Here is an 8,030-nt window from a genome sequence, read left to right as displayed (position 1 = left end):
AACTGTGGTTAGTTATAGCAAATTATAATGATTCTCCTCCATCCCATAGTCCCGTGCCCATATACCCATCATACATATCCTCCATCTCATATTCCCGTGCTCATATACCTATCATACATATCTTCCAACTCATAGTCCCATGCCCATATACTCATCATACATAACCTCCATCCCATAGTCCCGTGCCCATATACCCGTCATACACAGCCTCCATCCCATAGTCCCGTGCCCATATACCCATCATACACATCCCCATCCCATAGTCCCATGCCCATATAACCATCATACACATCATCCATCCCATATTCCCCAGCGCATATTTCCAATTGCTAGAGATCCAACTGCTGGGACCCCTATGATCCTGAAAATCGGATCTCTGTAGAGCACCATGTAAATGCAGCTGTGGTCGATCATACGCACTGTGGTGGCATTCACATGTGGTTCTTCAAATATCTCCTTTTAGGAGAGAGGTGCATAACAAAGTAAAGCAAAAATCACTGATCGGGGTGAGGAGTGTTATTGTTTGTGGGCTGGTGGTGTTTGTGTGGCAGGGATGCTTTTTTGTCCCAGTCCGGCACTGACTTTCTGCATAAACTGTACACAGAAAAGAGCTGTGAAATGCGGCCTACAGATGGATTGCACAGACACTGAACTCCTTAATTATATTACCCATGTGTCATAGTCGAGACATGCTTCTAGACAGCGCTAGTGCCATCTACAGGTTTCAGCAGGTAATATCCTAAATGGATGCAAATTTAGATTTAGAGTTGACATACAGTAGCATGAAAAAAGTATTTTTCTGCTTCCTTCTATTTCTGCATAATTATCATATTTAGCATGTCTTTAAAATTGCAGGATTAACCCAAACTCAATATTTTCTTGAGAATAATGTTAGGTGTCTTTTTTTTACGATGTTCGCAAACTCAATTGTAAAGATGTTTAAGATAAATAAAGGCTGAAGTAATGGTGCAGGCGAGATAATCCTCAGTTTTATTTCATCTAAGGCAAAATTTAATTAGGTATTCCCATCTTCATCTTCCAAGCTTCGTGCCTGCCTTAGGTGCACTAGAGGCTTTAGATGCAGAAGTAGGCTTAGATAACGTCCAAATTCAGTGATTAGATCTGGTATTAGTGAATTTTAACATTATTGGTAACTTTAGAAAATTCCTTTCCTCGATATATACACTGCTAAAAAAAATAAAGGGAACACTTAAACAACAGAATATAACTCCAAGTAAATCAAACTTATGTGAAATCAAACTGTGCACTTAGGAAGTAACACCGTTTGACAATCAATTTCACATGCTGTTGGACAAATGGAATAGACAACAGACGGAAATTATTGGCAATTATTAAGACACAATAAAGGAGTGGTTCTGCAGGTGGGGACCACAGACCACATCTCAGTACCAATGCTTTCTGGATGATGTTTCGGTCACTTTTGAATGTTGGTTGTGCTTTCACACTCGTGGTAGCATGAGACGGACTCTACAACCCACACAAGTGGCTCAGGTAGTGCAGCTCATACAGGATGGCACATCAATGCGAGCAGCGGCAAGAAGGTTTGCTGTGCCTGTCAGCGTAGTGTCCAGAGGCTGGATGCGCTACCAGGAGACAGGCCAGTACAACAGGAGATGTGGAGGGGACCGTAGGAGGGCAACAACCCAGCAACAGGACCGCTATCTCAGCTTTTGTGCAAGGAGGAACAGGAGGAGCACTGCTAGAGCCCTGCAAAATGACCTCCAGCAGGCCACAAATGTGCATGTGTCTGCACAAACGGTTAGAAACTAACTCCATGAGGATGGTCTAAGTGCCCAACGTCCACAGATGGGGGTTGTGCTCACTGCCCAACACCATGCAGGATGCTTGGCATTTGCCACAGAACACCAGGATTGGCAAATTCGCCACTGGCGCCCTGAGCTCTTCACAGATGAAAGCAGGTTCACACTGAGCACATGTGACAGATGTGACAGAGTCTGGAGACGTCTTGGAGAGCAATCTGCTGCCTGCAACATCCTTCAGCATGACCGGTTTGGCAGTGGGTCAGTAATGGTGTGGGGAGGCATTTCTTTGGAGGGCTGCACAACCCTCCATGTGCTCGCCAGAGGTAGCCTGACTACCATTAGGTACCGAGATGAGATGCTCAGACACCCTTGTGAGGCCATATGCTGGTGCAGTTGACCCTGGGTTCCTCCTAATGCAGGACAAAGCCAGACCTCATGTGGCTGGAATGTGTCAGCAGTTCCTGCAAGATGAAGGCATTGAAGCTATGGGCTGGCCCGCCCGTTCCCCATGCCTGAATTACGATTGAACACATCTGGGACATCATGTCTCACACCATCCACCAATGTCACGTTGCACCACAGACAGTCCAGGAGTTGGCGGATGCTTTAGTCCAGGTCTGGGAGGAGATCCCTCAGGAGACCATCCGCTGCCTCATCAGGAGCATGCCCAAGCGTTGTTGGGAGGTCTTACAGGCACGTGGAGGCCACACAGACTACTGAACATAATTTCCTTGACTTGAGACATTTCCACTGAAGTTGGATCAGCCTGTAACTTCATTTTCCACTTTGATTTTGAGCATCATTCCAACTCCACACCTCCGTGGGATATTAGTTGTGATGTACATTGATAATTTTTGGGTTTTATTGTTCTCAACACATTCCACTATGTAATGAATAAAGATTTACAACTTAAATATTTCATTCAGTGATATCTAGGATGTGGGATTTTAGTGCTCCCTTTATTTTTTTGAGCAGTGTACATACACGGGACACCATTATCTTCACTTTGAAAAGCTACAACTCAGGGATGTCCACTATGCCCATTGCTTTTTTGAATTATATAGTCAGAAAAACATTGGAATTAAAATATTTCTTTATCAGAAACTTGGGAATGGAAATCAGAAGAACTCCCATATCAATTTATACCTTTAATTACCGACCTCTTTTTCTGAAAATATAGATTGAACTCTAATAGTGAGAGCAGTTGCCCATAAACCTGATGGGTAGGGTCATTCTCATTAAAATGATGAATTTTTCTAAACTGTTATATCCAATGCAGGTGAATCCAATCCTGCTAATACTTAGGCATATCAAGGTGATTCATTTAGCATTGATTTTTGTGGGCTGGCAAGAGACCCTGGATATCAATAGCTGATGTTGACAAGGGGCGCTCAATCTACCCAACCTTCAGGACTATAATTTAGCATGTCTGGGATGTGTTCTTGATAGAATCCACAACACAAAGTTTAGCTCTAACAATGCCCTGGAAATCTTCATTTGCACATCCATATGATCTGGTGGCATTACCTTATAACATCACTCTTTAGCTCCCATCTCTCGTGAAAGACTCCATAATTTTAAGGGATGTCGTGACGTGTTAGCTGTTGGAAAGAGTTACGAAAAAAGTTCACTTTATCCTTCCAGATATCGAAATACTTACCATTGTGGAGTCACTTAGACTTCCCAGTAGGAATCACTATTACGCTCTTTGATCCATGGAAAGTTAGGGGAAATGTTAATCACTACACGGAACGGAGCTGCAAATATAAAGTTTGGAAGAGCCTACAAGCAAATTCACTTTCCCTAAGGGCCAGAGGATACTGTATCTGCAGTTTAGATCTTTCAGTAGCAATCATCTTAAATAACTCACTAGGGTCACTAGGGAAATAGGATGCAATGACTTTGATGGTCTGACTGCAACGACTCGGAGTAACGTCATGTTCACACATTCAGTATTTTGTCAGTATTTAATATGAGTATTTGTAAGTCAAAATCAGGAGTGGAACAATCAGAGGAAAAGTATAATAGAAACCTGTCACCATTTCTGCATTTTTCACCCACTCCTGGTTTTGGCTTACAAATACTGATGTAACATACTGACCAAATACTCAACGTGTGAACATGGCCTAAGATCTTGATTCCAGCTCTATATCAGGACATTAGAGACACATGAAAAATACTAAGACCAATATTGGGAAAGGGTCTTGGATACAGCAGATATTTTAGCAAGAATTTGAGAAGAAAGGGGGAGGGTATGTAGGCATATTTAAGTGAAAAATGGAGGAATTATTGTATATTAAGTACATTAGTCCCAAAGAACAGTATAAGATCACCGAATAGTACCCAAATTATAGATAAATCATATAAAACTTCATTTTTAATATAAATATAAATGTAAAAAGTATACACATAACACAATATAAAATCATAACCCCAATGGACAAGGGTCTGTATTTATGGGGGGAGGAAGGAGGCGGAAAAATTCACCCTAGTATATTACTGTTGTCTGCCTACCCACCAGCGGAGGTTGGCACCCTCAATCCTGCACAGTGGCACCCCCACTCAATGATGGCTATCCCTCCCTTTCCCTAAATGACCCTGTGGACAGGTATAGGGTGCACAAAGACTTAGCAGTAAGGTACAATATGTTACTAATCAGGTAAATGTACCTTGCTTCTGATACACCATTTGGCACGTGTAATATATCAGAGACAGAGGCTAATGAAGACTTAAAGGACAGACACACAATATAAAAATATTTATAAGAGAAATTAAAGGGTACAGGCAGATATGAGCACTTATTCCCAAATATAATAGGGTAGTGAGATCCTATATAGATTGATGCAAATATGAACGGTACTTTAGTATATGCATCCAAAGGGTTTTTTCTTATGCAATTAATGGCAAGATTGCACATAGCCCTAAAAGAAAAAAAAAAGATCTAGGATTCACATTCTCCTGTAACTGTCATATCTAACAAGAGTACAATAGCAAGATGGGGTATTAAAATCCCAAACAGACTGTGAAAGCATAGAAGGTGCTTTAATACATACATTCAAAAACAGAGGGGTTTATGTACATTAGTAGCCAAATTGCATATTCCTTTTGCACATAACCCAAACACAATCATTTAAGGATTTCAATATCCCCATAATAGTCATATATCACACATAAATGAAGGCCCAGTATGCAAATTCTTGACCCATTTCCCCATAATTTGATTCATCAGGAGAGCATACTGGCATTGCATATCCCTATGAAAAAAGGACTTATCTTGTACTGGATTAAAGAATCAAGGAGAGAGTGTGGGAGTCCAAATACACAGTAATCGCCAGCGATCTCAGGCAGGAAGGTAAGTATAAAAATGATTCCTTTATTTCTTTTGTTAAAAGAACATATTACAGGCAGTGGATACCCCAGTGGATGGTAAAAAATCCAACGTGTTTCAACTCAAAAGAGTCTTAATCATGGTGCCCATCCGCATAGGTGACCATCTACGATTAAGACCGTGTAGGTTGAAAAACGCGTAGGATTCGTTCTCTACACTGGGATTGCTCACTTCTGCATGTCTGTGCTTTTTAACATAATGGCTAAATAAACATCAAGTTTTAAGAACCATATCTCCTGTGGTCGCTGGAGACAACTCTTCTTGTACATTGGGTATCTGATAGCATCCACAATGTGCTTAATGTAATGTGGATCTTTATCATTGTGTCTGGTCCTGCCCCAATGTACAACAATATTGTAAAATATGGAAAGGGCCAATACAAGTAGTACCTATACCTTTATTACTTCACTGAATGGTACCACTAGAGACCAAAAAGGTCAGCCTGGAGCAGGCATACCTACCCTGATACAAATAATATTACTAGTGGTTGCTGAAGGAGTGGCTTCCAACAGATTCCCAATAACTCATGTCACCACACAATTAAAACACTCGGGCCAAATTCATTATTGCATTTAAGCCTGTTTTTTGTCAAGAAAGCAGGAATTGGGCGCGACAGTCCTGTACAGAATTACTCTAATCCAGCCACACTGAAGGGTTTTTCTGGGTGAGGAGCATACAGCATCTGAGTCAGGTTCAAGTTAGGACATTGACTACATAACAGCTAAACCTTAGTTTGAAATGTTTTGAGTAATTCATTATTAGAACAGGTTTGGGATCTGATCTATCACAGATCCTCCTCTAATCAACTTTTATCTTGTCAAACATTACTAGTGAAATTAGTCTGATTGGAGGAAACTCTACTACAACTGTAAAATAGGCCATGAGACACTTCAGAGTGGGAAAGGGAGCACTCTCCTGAGATTACGTAACATATTGAGGTCATGGCGGGCTTCCCAAGCACCTGCAACGTGGTTTGTGCAATCCCACTACTACTCTGCACTCATTTACAAAGGGAAACTGGGTCAGGCGTTTCTCTAAGCTGCATGTTTATTGGTTAACTCTTACACCAAAACTGATTTTTATTTTCAGCTTCCACTGGTCTTTGTAACAAAACACCATAAAAAGGAGGGGAAGGGAACATGGGTAAGTCATCCGTCAAGTGAGGAGGAATCATTTTTTACTTAGTGGTATGTTCAATTCAAAGGAGAAGCAAAAAATAACTTCTAGCTATGGAATTAGCATTTTTGGGTTAATGGTCAGGGTGAACCATCTATTGGGCAAAGTGTAAGCTGAAACTTCTGGGCCCCAATGTAAAACCTGTAGAAGGCTCCCCACCTGCAATGTGCCATTTATGATAGATGGGGGGTTTATTGTAGATGGGGGTTTTGAGCCACTTTGAGCACAAGAGCTCAAGTGCAATTGCTACCTCCGTGCACTGATGAAGTAACCTATGTGAGTACGATATCACATACATTTTATAAAGAAGGACACAGACACCAATAATATGAAACCTTTTCAATGTGACCATTTAATACTTATTTCTGTATATTTATGTTTTTCAGTGCCACAGAGAAGCAAGAAAAAAAACATCCAATGGATTTATACACAATAAAATTGCTTCTGTCATCGTTGTGAATAATGTAGCTAGATTGGATTAGTGGTGGACACAGACAGAAGAGGTCCGTGTGTAAGAACAAAATATGGGCCCTTTGCTGTCCAAAAGTCCATCACAATGCACAATCAGGGCTGTGGAGTCGGAGTCGTTGAGTCGGAGCCCATTTTGGTGGAGTCGGGAGTTGGTGTCATGGAAATTGAGAAGTCGGAGTCAGAGGATTGGCTTACCGACTCCACAGCCCTGTCAGGGCTGTTGAGTCGGAGTTATGGACTCTGAGTCAAAGCCCATTTTGGTGGAGTCGGAGTCAAAGTCGGTTTCAAAGAAATTGAGGAATCGGAGTCAGAGTCAGAGGTTTGGCTTACCAACTCCACAGCCCTGTACAATTCCACCTACTTTGCAGTTGGAAGTGGCCCCCTTACCTCTTGGGCTCCTGTGTGACTACACCAATAGTATGTCTGCTCCTGGACTGGATTTATTGATAAGTTGACTAAATATATACATACAGTGTATTGAAGGCCACATAGACATCATGGGAGGGGGTCCTTTGCTCTGACCTTCGTCTGTAAACTCTGCTAGATACAGGCTGTCCATGCATTACACATAAAACAGTTCAATAGTTGCAGTGATAATGTCTGGATGGTCCTGAATTTTTCCAGCACATTAGCTGTTTGCCAGACCTGTTGACGGCCACATTTGTAACACTCAGGTGCTGGTGAGTATGGTTGCTCTGAAAAGACCACCCCTCTTAAGAACCTTCACAATTAAATTGCAGACATTCTTACAATACAGTTGGTCAGAGCTGATTAAAGGTGCATTTACACTGGCTGAATATTGCTAGCGAGTGGTCCTTTAACTACTGTGATGATGTAAAGGGGTTATCCATTATTTTGACAACCTTTGAGAGAGTGAAGCAGCTGCTGATTGATTATAGGGCTCACATGACATAACATCGACACGTGAGCCCTGGGAGCTGGAACAGGGGAATATAGCAATTGAGAGGAGGTTGTCCAAATAGTGGTGAACCTCTTTAATATTTCAAACTCTAGGCAGGAATTTATCAAAAACTTTGGCACAGATTCATCTAAATCAGCGATTTCAGCACTAGTCTGGATGAGGGGGTGTGATGGCATCAGACGCTCCAGATTTATAAATAGGTGCACTATTATTATAGACACTCACTCGTGTCTGTAATCCCCCGGGTGCTGAAAGGAAAGCTGAGTGATCTGTACTCACATTGAGTCGC

The sequence above is a fragment of the Ranitomeya variabilis genome, chromosome 6, assembly GCF_051348905.1.
Source record: "Ranitomeya variabilis isolate aRanVar5 chromosome 6, aRanVar5.hap1, whole genome shotgun sequence".
Taxonomy (NCBI): domain Eukaryota; kingdom Metazoa; phylum Chordata; class Amphibia; order Anura; family Dendrobatidae; genus Ranitomeya; species Ranitomeya variabilis.
Note: the sequence above shows the minus strand (reverse complement) of the source record.